Source organism: Leucopleurus acutus (genome assembly GCF_964270905.1).
Source record: "Leucopleurus acutus genome assembly, chromosome: 12".
NCBI lineage: Eukaryota > Metazoa > Chordata > Mammalia > Artiodactyla > Delphinidae > Leucopleurus > Leucopleurus acutus.
The window spans coordinates 30,338,901-30,356,206 of NC_139154.1; positions in this window are offsets into that span (position 1 = coordinate 30,338,901).

The window sequence follows — 17,306 nt, forward strand, 5'->3', positions numbered from 1 at the left end:
AAGTGAAAGTGGTCTTGTGTGGACACTTCCCTCTGACTTTAAATTTGGACCCTAACTCCTTGCAGTTGGGGTCAGAACTCTCAAACTCAGTTGGCTGGAGGACTGTGATTTGACCTCACAGTTTGACCAACTCTAGGTAGTCAGATAGGAAACTTAAAATTTACTATCATTAATACATTAAGGCCTCTATTGGAAAAAGTGGAGAATATGTGATAAAAGATGGGCAACATTAAGCAAAAAGGAATTTTAAGAAAGAATCAAAAGGGAAAACTAAAAATGAAAAATACTGTAATGGAAATTAATTATGCTTTTGTGGGATTCATTGGTAGACTAGACATGGCTGACACAAGGATCAGTGAGCTTGAAGACAGGTCAGTAGCAACTTCCCAAACTAAAAGGTAAAGAAAATAAACTGAAATAAAAAAAGAACAAAATATCCAAGAACTGTGGGACAACTGCAAAAGCTATAACATATGGGAAATGGAATATCAAAAGAAGAAGAAAGGAAAAATGGAGCTAATAGATATTTGAAGTAATAGCTGCCAATGTTTTTAAATTAATGACATACATTAAACCACCTTAGACCCAGTAAGCTCAGGTCTATAAACATCATATTCAAATTTCAGAAAACCAAAGACAAAGAGAAAATCTTATAAGAAGCCAAAGGGGGAAAAATCAATTTATCTGTAGAGAAACAAGAATAAATATTGTATCAGACTTCCTGTCAGAAAATATGTAAGCAAGAAGAGAGTGGAGTAAAATATTAAAAGTGTTGAAAGAAAAAAAATTCTATATAAAATGAAATTATCCTTCAAAAGTGAAAAAGAAATACTTTCTCAAACAAAAACTGAGGGATCTCATCACTAGCAGAATAACCTTATCCCCCTGCCCACCCAAAAAGAGTTAAAAAGACTTCTTCATTCAGAAGAAAAATAATACAAGCCAGAAATTTTTATCTATATAAAGAAAGAAAGAACATCAGAGAGCAAATACATGAAGAAAAATAAAGTATTGTATTTTTATTATACTTAATTGACCTAATAAAGAACTGTTCAAAGTAATACTAGCAATAATGTATTGGTGTTTATGGCATATGCATATGTGAAATGAATAATAACAATGCTGTAAGGGACAGAAGAGGAAATCAGAATACTTGTAAGACACTTCAATTACACATGAACTGAAATAGTGTTAACAGAAGGTATATATATAAATCTAGTAAAAACTCATAACTTCAAAACTTTAAGAAGAGTATAGTTGATATGCTGGGAGAAGAGAGAGAAAGTCATCAAATAAAAGTTCAAGTAAAATCCAGAGAAGGTAGAAAAAGAGGGGAAGATGAAAAAAGGAAGGAAACAAAGTGCAAGCATGCAACAAATAGAAAACAACAGCAAAATTCTAGATATTAAGCCAACCAAATCAATTATCACTTTAATTATGATCTAAGCACTTCAATTAAAAAAACAGTGATTGTCAAGGTGGATAAAATACTAGATCCAACTATATGTTGTCTTTGAGAGCCCTGCTTTAAATATAAAGACATAGATAGGAAAAAAGGAAGAGATAGAAAAAAATATATCCCGAAAAAACTAATCAAAATAAATTTGGAATAGCTCACTTAGTTTCAGACAAAATAGACTTCATAATAAGGAAGATTACAGGGATAAAGAAAAGGGTCAGTTCTCAAGGAGACACTTCAATCCTTGGAATGTATGCATCTAAAAACAGAATCAAAATATGGGAGACAAAAACTGAGATCTTCAAGAAAAAAAATAACAGACAAATTCACTAAGGAATTTGGAGACTTCCGTCCCCTTTTTTCTGTAACTGATACATACGGTAGGCAGAAAATCCATAAGGATTTAGTTGAACTAAACAGTATCATTAATCAATTTGATCTAATTGACATATACAGAACATTTCATCCAAGAATAGATGAATACACAATCTGCTCAAGCTCTCATGGAATATTCACCAAAAAAACCCCAATACAGGGCCATAAAGCACACTTTAACACATTTAAAAGAATAGAAATCATAAGGAATAAGAACATTTTGAAATTAAGCTAGAAATCCATAACAGAAAGATAACTGGAAAATCCCAAGTTCTAGGAGATCGAACAAAGCACTTCTATAATAACACTTCATCAAATAAGTCTCAAGAGAAATTTTTTTAAAAATTAGAGATAAGTGAAAATAAAAAATCACTTATAAAAATTTGTCAGATGTCAGAACTTGCCCAACCTTCAGTTTCTGACAATAAAATGAGTGCAATACTGTAATCATATCTATTCCAAAGAGTTGTTGGGAAGATTATAAGATGATGCATGTAGCTGGCATACAGTGAAGTTTTAATAAGTATTATAAATATAATAGTATTGATAAAAATCTTTCAAGCTTCTGGGGAGATTGAGACTTGAACAATCATTCATTCAACATGCCTTCTGTACCTACTCTGTATCAGGCCCTGGTTCTAAAGAGATAAGATACACTATGTCCTCTTGACTCTCAAAGACGCTTAGTGTCTGGAGGGAAGATAGCCGTGCAGTCAATGCAGCAGAAAAGGAGGCACGTACAAGATGATTCAGAGGCTTGGTGATAAAGGCAGTTCATTGGTGAGGATGTTTTGGGCTGAAAGAAAAACACAACTCAAATTGTCTTAAGTAATTTGAAAATTTATTAATGTACATGACAGTGTCAAGAGACTCTACCACCCAGTGATTACATCAAGGACCAGATTCTTTCAATCTTTATGCTATAATAGTGTTGGCTTCATTTTCAGACTGTTAGTAAGGAGACAGAATATTCAAGCACATCCAAATATGAAAATGTGTAGAAGAAGAAAAGATTAAAAAAAATTCTGTATCTCCTTATAGGAGCAAATAAACTTTTTCTGGAAGTCCACTAGCCAGCTTCTCTAATCTCATTGGCCAGACATGGGTTATGTGGCTATCCTGTACAAATCACTGCAAGAAGAATGAAATTACCCTTAGAATCTGGAGCAGGGATGAGATTAGCCTCCCTCTAGGCACATGGATGCATGGGGAAGTGTAGAAACCTAAATCAAATCCCAATCAAAATCCCAGCAAGCTATTTTATAAATACTGACAAACTGATTCTAAAGTTGATATTTAACAAGGCTAAAGACACAGAGCAGCCAACACAGTACTAAAAATGGTGGAGTGGGCTTCCCTGGTGGCGCAGTGGTTGAGAGTCCACCTGCCGATGCAGGGGACACGGGTTCGTGCTCTGGTCTGGGAAGATCCCACATGCTGTGGAGCAGCTGGACCCGTGAGCCATTGCCGCTAAACCTGCGCGTCCGGAGCCTGTGCTCCGCGACGGGAGACGGTGGAGTACTTGAAAGCAATCAGTGTAATCTATCATATCAATAAGCTAGAGAAGAAAAAATATATATTAGTTGATGCAAAACAAGCATTTGAAAAACAAAACACCTATTCATGACAAAAACAGAAAACTAGAAATATAGGGGAACTTGTTAAAGAAGATCTCCAAAAAATGCTTACAGATAACATTATCACTAAATGGTGAGAAACAGGATATCTTCTCAATATCAAAAACAAGGCAAGGATGTCCTTTCTCACAGTTCCTATTCAACATCACATGGGATGCTATGTAGTATAATCAGACAATAAAAGGAAATAAAATATATTCAGATTGGGAAGGAAGAAATAAAACTGTCTTTGTTAGCAGATGACACAATTCTCTACCTAGAAAACCCCAAAGAATCAACAAAAGAACCTTAAAACTAATAAGCAAATATAGCAAGTTCACAGGATACCAAGATAATATACAAAGGTCAATTGCTTTCCTTTGTGCTGGCAGTGAGCAACTGGAATTTGAAATTTTAAAAAAACACACAATACTGTTTACAATAGCACCCCAAAAATGAAGTACTTAGGTATAAATATAATAAAATATATATAAGATCTATATGAAGAAAACTACAAAATTCTGACTGTAGAAATCCAAAAAGGTCTAAATAAATTGAGAGATAGTTATGGATTGGAAGACTCAATATTGTTAAGATGTCAGTTCTTTCCAACTGATCCATAGATTCAGTATAATCCCAATCAAAATCCCAGCGAGCTATTTTGTAAATATTGACAAAGTGGTTATAAAGTTGGAATGAAAAGACTAAACACACAGAATAGGCAACATAATACTAAAAAAGAAAAGTATTAGAGGATTGTCCGTACCAGACTTCAAGACTTACTGTGAGTGTACAGTGATCAAGACATTGTAGTGTCGGTGAAAGAAAAGAGACAGAATCACTGCTGATTGGAACAGAACAGAGCCAATAAATAGACCCACACATATTTGGTCAAATGATCTTTGATGGTGGTGCAAAGACAATTCAATAAAGAAAAGTTTATCTTTTGAAAAAATGGTGCTGGAAAAAATGGATGCCCTGAAGCCAAAAAAAAAAAAGAAAAATGTAGATTCAGCTTTAAATCTTTTATTAAAATCAACTCAATCAGACACCTGAATATAAAAGTAAAAGTCTATAGAACCACTATAATAAAGCTAAGAGACAATCTTGGGTTTGATGGTAAATTTACGTTATAGCACCAAAAGCAGGATCCATGAAAGAAAAATACTGATAACTTGGATGGTATTAAAATTGAGAACTTCTAATCTACAAAAGACACAGTTAAGAGAATAAAAGAAAAAAAAACATAGACTGTGAAAGAATATTTGCAAAATGCACATTTGGTAAAGTAACTGAATCAAAATATTTAAAGAACTAGCTATTTGTATCAAATAAGCTATCAAGAAAAACACTCAGACGAATCTTAAGTGAACATTGTTAAGTAGCCAGTAGGAAAAGTTTATACACCCTGTGATGCCAATTATATGACATTCTGGAAAAGGCAAAACCACAGACCTTAAAAGTACCAGTGGTTGCGAGGTGTTCAAGGAGAGAATAGAAAGATAAAGATGTGAAGCACCAGGGAATTTTAGGTCATGTAACTACATGTATGGTTTCATAATGATGGATACATGACATGTATTTGTGAACATGTGTAGCATTTTATAGCACAAAGAGTGAACATTATTGTATGCAAGTTAAAATAAAAATAATTTAAAATGTTGGGGGATTCTAGAAAGGAATGCAGACTGTGACAAGAGAACCTAATATGGTTATGAATAAAACAACTTCAAGAAGGAGGTGTACAGGAAAGGTGCTGGCTTATATAACTTTGGAAGTAAGTGAAATCTGTTGAATGCAGTGAAGGCAAAGGGAACTGCACATAAGCACTGTATTCCAGTTGATAGAGTTGTTTCCCACAGGAGTACTGGATAGCAATTCTCATAGTACTATGGAGGTACGTAGGAGTTGAACACTTAAGGAAATAGACAGCAGATAGTAGGAGAGGGAATTTACAGACATGCAAGGATGGGAGGCTAAAATGATCCAAGTGGAAAGGGATTAAAGTTGGAGACATCAGTGAGAACTCAGTGTAATTACAGATGGTTACATATGGAAATAGTTATAGCTATTTATATATACACAGGTTAATAGATGCACATATATTCCTTTGCTCTGAAGGACTAAAAGAAACAACTCTTCAGGAGCAAAGAGCCCACCTCATGCCCAGATCTTGGTTTCTAATGCCTATCTCCAAAAAGAGAAACCAAAGCTTCCTGGAGAAATGACTGATTCCAGGACTGGGCCAGGAAGCATGCAAGACAAGCCTGGTTGGAGCCTCCTGCAGTGTCGGGAAGCAAGGAAGTGCCCAAACAGAACAACGAGAACTCACACTGATGGGGCATGTCAGAGGGGTCAGGGGCCACACAGAGAGCCCCATGGCTGGAATGGTCTGTGTCACAAATCCAGTAAAGTCATATTAGGTTATAATTCAAGTGTAGACTAAATATTCATGAGTCCATGCTGATCTAAATAAATGACAATAAATTAATCAATGAGGAAGGAGGAATAAACCTCCCATGCATAAGAATTCCAAATAATTTATATAGCTATTCATCCCTAAAGAAGAGAGATCACAACTCCAGCTCTTCAAGCGTGAGCTGCACAGAGACTTCCTTCTGAAGAGGAATCCAGGGGGAGAGGGGTGGTTTGAGTAACTTTACAGTAACAACCTGACAGCCACCACTTCAGACAAGTTATCCAAGTCCACATCAAAGGTCATAAGTTATGTTGCTATTATGTGTCCTTGACGTAATATGATGAAAATGGCACTTTATTCCTGTGATTTTCCTCCTCAAGTCTCAGAGCCCCAGTCAAACCATAAGTAAAACATCAGACAAATCCCAACAGAGGAAAATCCGACAGCATCCCTGACCAGAGCTCCTCAAAACGATCAAGTTCATGAAGGACAAGAGGAAATATGAAACACTGTCACAGTCAGGAGGGGCTTAAGGGGAGATGAGAGCTGGATACAGTGTGTTGTGCTGCATAAATCCTGGAACAAAAAAAGGACAGTTTGGTGAAAACTGGGGAACTGTGAATACAGTATGGACTATTGTTAATAATACTTTATTAGTATCTTTTCATTAATTATAACAAATGTAACAAAGTAATGTAAAGTATTAATACAGGGGAAACTCTGTGTGACTCTATGGGAACTCTCTGTACTATCTTCCCAATTTTTCTGTAAATCTAATACTCCTCTGAAAAATACAGCCTAATTTAAAAATAACCACAAAATAACCATGCTGCCGTACTTTTCTCTAGCAGCTTTTTCCAGCTATGTCTCATTAATTGCAGCTATATCATAGTTTTCTCTTCCTTTAAATTTCGATATTTATTCCGTGGAGATGTTGGGAGGATTAAAACCTCACAGTGCAGTCCCTGACATAGAGTAGATTGCCGACAATTATTCCTATGCTCCCACAGCTAAAGCCATTCTAGAGCTGATATTTGAGAATGGCCACCAGGGCCACAGGGAAAGAACAATTTCATGTATTATGTTGAGATATAGATTTTGAACAAAATGTTGCTTGAAAGCACGATCACCTATCGCATTGATTTATGTATTCATTTATTTTTTTTTCAAACAGCAAATTTGTAACAACTACCTTGGAAACTTTGACAGGCTTCTGAACCACTAAAGGAGGTAGCAGAATGTAACGTTAATAAAATATATTTCAGAATCAGGGAGATTTGGATTCAAATCAAACTATGCTGTGTAGTATCTTGTGCTTTTGAATAAGTTACTTAAACTCTCTAGGTCCCAGCTTTCTCAACTTAAAACAAAGATAATATTTTTTATAGCCTTAGTGTGAAAATTAAATGAAGTAATGCTTAGTAGGTATTTAGCACAGTCCTTGGCATATGGTAAAGTGACAATATGCTGTTGTTGTTATTATTATTACTATTATTCATATATAAGTTCATGAGTCCTAAGTTTTTCCATTAATATTTTAGAATTACAAAAATCTAAAATAATTATTTATATTATAGCTCAGGGAACTCTGCTCAATGCTCTGTAATAACCTAAATGGGAAAAGAATTTGAAAAAGAATAGATACATGTATATGTATAACTGAATCACTTTTCTGTACACCTGAAACTAACACAACATTGTTAATCAACTGTACTCCCATATAAAATAAAAATTTAAAAAATAAAATATTTATGACATTTTATATTATAAATGTGGGAATGAAGTGGACTTTCAAAAGTTCTAAAACTAGATAATAATTATGGAACTAGAACTAGAATACCAGGTCTCTTTTCTTCCAGACAAGTGATCTCTCTTTAAAAAAAAAAAGTATTAATGGTCCTTAATATTGGGTAGAATAAGAATAGACTGCATTTCTTTATCACATCTTCATTTATTTTTTGATATGAAGACACAGGAAACAATTTTGGCTCAATTATGGTTTAGAAACCACACAGGTTGTTCTCTGTTAGATAAACTCTGGGATTAGTTTCCTATGATCCCAACTTTGCTACATTCACAAAAGAATGAGTATAACACAGAAAGAAATACAGTGCATCTCGTTCCACAGAGCCTGTTCTAATATTCCCCATGCCCAGTGGAACCGGAGTACTGCTTATCAAGGAGACATCTTTCTGTATTTTTAATTTAGAAATATGAACTCTAATATACCTCCACTAACAAAAGACTACCAGTCAGAGTGTGAATAAATTGCATCAACATTCTCCCACACCTGTATATCTCTGCTTACCTGATTTTGCTATTTTTAAATCAAATTTCTTAAAATATTTTATAGCAAGCCATAAACAATCTTGACATTAAGCAATTTGATACAGGCCTTTGCAATAAATAAATAAATACTACTGGGTGGTTACACATAGTTAGCCGTTTTAAAACAAGAGCTGCTAATACCTCATCACATGAGATGTGATACACTTTGTATTATAATGTGTAGGAGGAAACAAAAATGCATCTTCCCTCACAATGATGATTAGACTTACGTTTCATAAGTATTTTTACTTGAGATTAGAGTTGCCATATTTCATAGACACACACTGAAGTAAAGAAATATATTACTATCTCGAAATCTTCTTCCTCAGGGAAGGTCCTCCACCACTGACTCAGCTATATGATTTACTAAACATCAGCTGTCCAAGCACTGCTGGCTAAAAGCTATTTTTACAGTGTATGTAAACTTGAAAATTCAAAATGAGAGAGAGCAAGAGCGAGAGAGAGCGAGAGAGAGCGAGAGAGAGCGAGAGAGAGAGCGAGAGAGAGAGGGAGAGAGAGAGAGGGAGAGAGAGAGGGAGAGAGAGAGAGAGAGGGAGAGAGGGAGAGAGGGAGAGAGAAAGAGGAAGAAGATAATGTCTTCCAGATGCCAGGTTTCTGGATGGGATCTGAAGCCTGAAGCAAGAGAAAATTTTCATTAACATTCAGATTACATGTCATTTTGATTCACACTCCCTAAGCAAGCTAATTTGGTCGGCAGCCAGCCTTCTTGCAGTGTGATGACAACACAACAAGCGTCACCGCCTCCCTTTCATTGCTAGTGATTCCTTGAGTGACAGCCATGGTCTCAGAGCTCTGCAAGACACCTCCCCCTGCCTCGCCCTGCAATGTCAGGGCTGCTGCTGTCCTGGCAAGGACAGGTTGTGGCTTCAAGGACACAATGGCCACCATCATCCCCAAGCACGTGGATATCTACACAGACACAGGTGCCCCTGACACTCACCTCTCACGCACTGCATGTTGTCAGAACAATATCGCCAGGACGGAATCAATTGCGCTGGTAATTGGATGCCCTCTGCGGACCTCTGACCTTCCAGCCAGGGCAGCGGGTATTAACCCTTCACCTCACCGAGGCTGCACCTAATCAGTGGCTTCTTTGTTGTGCTATATGCCATTCTATTCTGTGTTCAGATGTCACCGTTTGCTTGCTTGTTTAAGTTTCCTTCGCTCTCTTTTTAACAATCTTTTGTTCGATATATATGTATTTTTCTTTCAGAAATCAAGAAGTTTGGTTTGCTTGCTTGTTTGCTTTCAGATTTCAGCTTAGCGAACCACAGCCCTCTCGTTCCACATCCATCTGTTTTGAGCTATGAGAAGGATAGTGACCTTCATTTCCTTTCTGGAAAGGATTCTGCAGATGTAGGTTTGGGACAGGACCATAACCCCCAGATGTGAGATCTGCAATGGCAGGTGTCTTGTTTCAATTCCCTTGGGTATCCTGGAGAACGGAAGAGCGTCTGCAATGGAGGCATTCAGGAGTTGTTTATGAATGAATGAATGAATGTGCACGTCTCATAATGAATTCAGTTTTGTCATTTCTGCCTGCGATTTATCAGGGTAATTGGCAAGTTTGGAAAGCGTACCTGCCTTTTGGGTGTATCTTCTCCCTCCTCTGAGTCCTCTTCATACATTTTTTTATGATAGGAATCTTGTTGTCAAGGAACTAAAGGTCAATAGGGGTTTGTGCCCAGGCACTGGTTCTCTCACCCCATAACGTGCCCCAGTTTGCATTTTCATTCATTTCTTAGTTCATTTATTTATTTGTTTGATAGACAATTACTGAGTGTCTCTGACTGTGGGGCACAGACTCCTGGGCTACAAAGGTAAACACAGGTGAACAGGTAGATCCCCCGGTGGCTGGGATCTTGAACCTAATGAAAGATGTAGAAAAGTTCATTCTAGTTTAAAGGTGTTAGGAACAAGGAAATTTTAAGTTGAAACAGAGGCAGCTGACAAAGCCTGGAGAAGAAGCTGCCTCTATCAGAAAGCCCTTTGAGCGAGGCTTTGTCTCCCTGGTTTTGCAGACCATTTGTTCTTCTGCAGTTTAAGGTTCTGCACAGGGGAGACTACAAATACATAATTTACAAGTGAAGATAGGTAGACTCTGTTTTTCTAGAAATCAATGGACCTCAGTGACCTAGAAGAGGACATTAAACATGCATGCACAGAGAGAAAACAAAATATACTAAGGGGTCATTGTAGCTCCAGCTTTTTGGAAGTTCAGTAAAGACACGTTTCGTTTACACATTCTTCCCTGCTCTCACTGTGATAATGTGGTAATTAATTATTTTTCTCACTTTTTTGAATGTATCAATATATGTGGGGAGCACTTGACGTTTGAGAGAGGAGAATGATAGCTCTCTCTTGAGGAATGTGTACCCCTTTTTGGCTTATATGAAAATGTGGAAAGATGAATCTATTTGGAATTAAAATAATTAAAATCAACACAGATTCACAATTTATTGGGCTGCTTAAATTTTTATCCTCTATGAAACTTTCTATTCACATCTGTAAAGTGACAATCATAATAATGCCTATCTATAGAGGTGTTTTTAGAATTAAATGAGATGATTTGTGCACTCCATGTAAGTAATTAAACCCTAAACATAATGTTATTCTTCAAATAATAAATAGTCCTGTTATTATACAGCTAAAGAAAAGAGGCATTAAAATTAATTTCTCTTCTCTTTATATTTTATTACAATTTCCTCAAGGTGAAGCTTTTAGAAAATAATGTCTATAATGTTTTAAAATCAAATTTAAAAGTGTGAGGAGACTGGTGGATGCAAGGAAGACAACATTATCGATATTAGAATTTTTAACATATTTTAGTTTAAAATAGCACAGGAATATAAGAGATCATGAATCTTTGTGTTTTCTAAGCATATCCATAGTTTACAAGATTTTGAAAAATGCAGGGATGAGTAACTTGCAAGGTAAACAAATTTATTTCAGTTCAAGGCCACAAAATTTTCAGTGGCCTAGTTCGGATATGAGAATTTTAGTTAAAACAGTGTTCCATAGGAATACTTCTGTAGAAGGTTTACCTTTTTGCTTTTGAGGGATTTTCTAAGGCTTTTCTCTTGTATCCACGAGTGCCCTTCCGAGACACTGTTCTCAAATGTAACCAAGGACGTTCACCCATCAGACCCAGGGGGCTTTCTTCACTTTACTTGTTCATTTTAGTTGGAAGCTGTGTCCCTCTGGACACAGCTTGGAATCACAAGGAGAAAGTCAAGGTACCTGGGAAAAGAAACACAATGGAGCCATAATAATGACAATTATCTTCAAATATAGAAAGGGGTGAAATGTATTCTCTGTGGTTCCAAAGGGTGAACATTGCAGGGGAGAACTTTTTTACTATAAGGAGTTTAGAAAAATTAGAGTTTTCTGAAATGGAAATAATGGACTGGTGGCCTTTTGCATTAGTAGGTTATAAAGTGAAATAATTCTTACAGAGTAGACAGATTCTTGTATACAGTGTTGAAGCCCATCCATATGTCTGGCAGGGATAGAACTTAAAATATTCTCACTCTGGATTAAACTGTAGGCTCACCTGGGATGCATTTTACCATAGGATACCTGGGCCCCAAAGGTAAATGTTCAGATTCAGCTGATCTGGAGTGAGGTCTCACCATGGTTATTTCTAAGCCAGGATTAGAATAACTCCCTAATTGTTCTAACATGCACCCAGAATTCAGAAGTACCTATGCCAGATGATTTTTAGAATTGTTTCTCATTGGACGAATCTGGTACTTTTAGTAGGTACCTGTGCCGATCAAAGTTAAAGCAACTGAGTGTAGCTGGGGATCAATATGGATTGCCCAGCAGCACTGCAGGCAGTCGTGTTGCAAAGCACTGGTAACAGATTGATAGAGTTTAAATACAGGGTTGATCCGTGCCTTGTTCATTACTGCTCTATTCAAGAGACAAGTATCAGCCGAGTCTTCTGGTCTTCGCCTCAGATAGAGACAGTTGCTGACAGTTCTGGTCCGCCCCCTTCCCCAGGAAGACGGTCTTCATGGAACACAGCCAGTAATATCATCCCAGAAACAGTGACAGAGAAAAGTTTATAATATATATCCTGCTATCTAGTGCATTGAAAGATTGCAGAACCCATGGTGTATTTCATTAAAACCACCGGATTCCCAGAGCCTGTTAGCAGAGACTGGAAAACATCATTCTCAACACAGTGGGGAAAATCCTGTCATTTTGTGGTAGAAGCAGGACGGGGATTCTGACAGCTCAGTGGCAGGGTGTGTGTGTTTGTTACAACCTCTTTTCCCTGTAGCTGTGCTCCCCAGACTTTATGACACCAGGTCTTGGCTTAATCCCCAGCCTCCCTGCACAGTTGCCTCTGCTGAGAATTAGGCATTTAATTTTCTGCGTCCTTATTGTGGCTTTTAGATGTAAATTCTCATTAGGCTATTTCTGTGTAAATAGAAGTTTGACATAACAAGAGCACCAGCATAGACTGGTGTTGCTGCTGATAACTCACTTCTAATCCATCTCTTCCATACTGGGGCTTAATTTAAAGGCTGGGGCACTTGAAAACGCATTTATTAAGTCTGACCTACTTTTTAAATATTTAATATTCCATTTTGGTTTCCTTGTAACAAAAGAAGCTTCAAGGTCTTCATGTTCTTGCCCATTTTTAAAGCATCGATATTGATTCAGCTAATAAGAAACTGTACAGACTCACTGTCCCCTGGACCACTTTCAAGATTTGTATTTAAAGCAATTAGCGGTTTATAAGATCTTACGGGTACTCGGACATCCCAAAGGACTGGTCTGCATTTGTTCTTGATAAAAATTATCCTCTTTCATTTTCTTCAGATATGTGCCCGTGTGTTGGTAAAAAAGCCTCCAGATCCGTAACAGGAAAAGTAACCACCATCTTCACAGACGGAAGCCTGCTTATAACTTATTAAGGCTTATTCCTTTGATCAAAACTATTCTGATTTGAGGAATGATAGATAGAGGCGAAAGATATAGAGAATGGGGAGGGAAGAAAATAGGGAGAAAATACAAAATGATGTGCAATGCAAACTTGTGAAATTGAAGCAATATTTGTATATGCATAGTGCTTAGTTCATTGTAAAAATAAGATAACATACATATGCCAAAAAACTCAATAAAAGACAATGAAAAGTAAAGGGAATTAGGTATGAGAGAAGTAAGAGGGTAGAAATGCTTGCAGCCAGGGAAAATCCAGTACACAGAGACTCTTATCATAAAACTGTGTACTGGATGGAGTGAAAGTTCCCTAGTAGCCAAAGCAGAGATCAAACATGACAATTACATGAGTTAACTCTCCATATGATAAGAGCAAACAAGTCGCTCAGAAGCGAAATTCTTTTTGATCCTGATCTCATGGAGAGTTTCTTTAATAGAGTCACTTAAAAGGAATACTTCTGGTCCAGATGACAACACCCAACAAATTAGCAATAATAAATGCGATAAAGGATTTCATAGAATTGAAAATATTTATCAGATTATACTCCTACTCTCATACTTAGCTTTGGGAGTACAAATGCAATAGGTGCTGCTCAATCTTGCTACGCCATCTGGTTTACGGCTCCATAGTAAAAAAAAGCAACAGATCTCAAAATTGGGAGGAGGGGGTGGTGGTGGAGGTGAGGGGGTTATTGCTCAGTTACTGCAGAGAAAACATGTTGTTTGTCAGATAGGCTGGTAGGGACATGCTTTAAAATAGCAAAGGACTTGACTTTCATCTCCTGTAGAGTTTGAAAACAACATTAGTTAGCGAGTGTGGAGAGAGTGACAGTAACTCTTACAAAACATTTTAATCAAAGAGATTGCAATTTTCTGACGTATCTTTAAGTCTTGAACAGAAAAAAAAAACGTCTGGGGATAAACTGTGATGGGCACGACTTTAGAACTAGGACTCAGCCCTTATTAAGAGCTCACTCCTTGTAACAGCATACTTTGACAAATTCTAATATTCTTATTAAATAATACTTTATTATTTTTATAAGAAATATAATTAACAGACATGTTCTTTTGGGTTGTTTTCATTAACTCGCACTCACTGGATGCAAACTCAATACAATTTCTTGCTCTGGAAGCTATACATGTAACATATCTAATCTTTAAAAGATGAAATTTGAATGTCACTCTTTCCCTTTTATTAATGTTTAAAAATTTGAACAATTCCTCATTTGATACTACTCTACTTTCTATTTACATTACCATACCTTTTGAGTGTAACAGTATTCTTCCCATTCTTTATACTCGGTATTTATGTTTCTTGCCTAATGCATTGGCTGGAAGTTCAAGAACAGTGTTGAATTATAGTAGTGATGAAGAGACTGATTGCTTTGTACCTCATTTTAATAGGAATTCCACTGGGTTTTGCATTAATTAGGATACTCCAGTGTGAGATATATTCCACTTATATTAAGATATTTCTCTTCCATATCAAATTTGCTGACATCTCCTTTTAATCAGGAAAAATATTTTACATTTTAAAATTAATTTTATTGCCACTCAAAAAGAGTGGATGTAGTTCCTCTTTTAACCTATTACTTAGATGAATTTTACACATTATTTAGGAAATAGGCATTAATATTTTGGCAGTATTGGAGCAACCCTGTGACCTTGAAATTCTGATGTGTGTGTGTTTGCATTAATGCCGCTGTAGATACCTATGTTATATAGGTTTTTTAAAAAATATTGATCGTTTTCTATGCTTTGAAGCTTGAAGTACTTCAGAAAGTATGTATTCCTTGAAAACTCTATAGAGTTCTTAAAACATATGAACCAGATACTTTTTTATACAATTGTTTTTGATTATTTACATTGTCCTAAAAATATTTTTCAGTATATTTTCACACTTATTAACATAAAGTCTTATATAATGTATACCATTCATAAAACTTTCTTAAAGTGTATCTCCTCTAGAATTGTGGTTTGCCCCCTTGTTGCTAAACTTTGTGCATTCTTTCTCAATTTTTAAAAATTTAATAAATCAGAAATTTATCAGAGGTCTTTTATTTATTCATCATTTTTTTTGGTTTTGTTTGTTTGGTTTTTTTTAATGCGGTACGCGGGCCTCTCACTGTTGTGGCCTCTCCCGTTGCGGAGCACAGGCTCCGGACGCGCAGGCTCAGCGGCCATGGCTCACGGGCCCAGCCACTCCGCGGCATGTGGGATCTTCCCGGACCAGGGCACGAACCCATGTTCCCCGCATTGCAGGCGGACTCTCAACCACTGTGCCACCAGGGAAGCCCTATTTATTTGTCTTTTTCTGTGACATGGGTCATTCTATTTTACTAATTCCTGCTGTTATTTTTAGGACTTTTCAGTATTTGTACTTATTTGAGTGGCATGGCCGTCAGGATATAGGGATTCTGAGGTAACAAGCAAGGCAAAATCTCAGTGGCTTAAAGCATCGAACCCACCTCTTGCTCATGCTCTCTGCCCACAGCAAGGTGAAGGAAGCACTTCTCTGAGTTGTCCTGACCCCAGAAAGCATCGTGGATTACTGCCGTGGCTGCCCCACAGGGAAGAGACAGGATACCCGATGGAACCTGGCCTTTAGAGCTTCGAACGTGCAATGACACACATCATTTGGTTAAAGAAAGGCCATGGCCACATCCGACTTCTGAGTGTCACAAAGCGTATCATCACGCTCCTGGGGCGAGAACCAGAGATATGGCCCTCTCAGGATGAAGACAGCCCTTCTCATTTGTTTTGGTTTGTCTCACATTCAGGCTGGCTGTTTGGTTCAAGTTTTAGTATCTATTTGGTTAGATATATGCAAAGTGTTTTAAGATTTACACTGAGTTCACATGTTTACTCAGTGTTCATTATCTTCTAATTCTTTTGTTCTTTGATTTCCTCTTTGACTCTGGTAATTAAACAAATATTTACAAATCCACTGGCTGTATTTTTTGTTTTGTTCATAGTTTAAAATTCTGTAGCGTTAAGCTAAAAGCACTTGCCCTCAGGTAGGTAAAATGTCTCCATTTTGGAATTTGGGGCTTTGTAAATTATACCTGTGTGTGTACCTATGCGTATACACCAGTTAAGAGAAGTTATTATAATCTATGTCTTCCAACATGTTTTGAACATTTCCTGGAGATGGAGAAAAGAGGAAATGAAAGCCCAGGTCTGTATTCATTTGTTGGGAGAGAAAGTAGGAGCAAAGGGGAGAGTTTGGGTTAGGGCAGTGTAACTTCGATATTGCCATGAACTTTGCACACATTGTCACACGTTATAAACCCAATGTTCTATGGCAATGCATGGATAACCTCGTTATACAGTGGTGACCAAGAGGCTCCGAGTGGTCAGGGCATTGGCCCAACACCATACATCTAGCAGAGCGCTGAGGTGTGCTCACCGCTGCTTGTTTGGCTGTGTTCCTTCCCCTTTTCTCTATTCCTTTTGGGGTGGAAGAGGGAGAAACGGACAAGACTGACTTACATAGGAGACAGCTATGCTACCAGCTTCTCTCAGTTCATTCCACACCGTGGATGCTGCACTCCCTTCTTGAGTTACTCTGTCGCTTTATATTTCATAGTTTTCCTATTTTCAGGGCTTCTCCCAGTTTTTCTCTCCTTCCTTTACTGCTCTCCTTTTATTCCTCATTCTGTGGGCATCTCTTGCTCTATACCCACTTCTCACTATGCACTACTTCACAATGTGTCCATTCTCTTCCCATGCCTTTTACTATCACTATAAGTGATTACCACTAATAAGTTCATGGCTAGCACATTTATGTGCTATTTCTAGAACTTTGTTCTGAGTTCCAAACATATATGTCCAGCCATCCATAATATCTCCACGTGGAAAAAATCACAATTTAATGTCACCCCATAAAACAATGCTCAGTCTCTAGTGCCCCTCTTCTCAGTGAAGGGTATTCTTACGCACCTAACTATTCACAACAATATATAGGAAGTCATCCTTCATAGTTTCCTCTCTGTTAACATACCTGAACAGCCACCAAGTTCAATGATTTCTATTTAAGTTTTACTCACACATGTCCATTTATCTCAACCTCTATTGTCACTAGTCTAGTCTTAATCACCTTCGTTTTCTTCTGAGTGTGTTGTGAAATACCCCA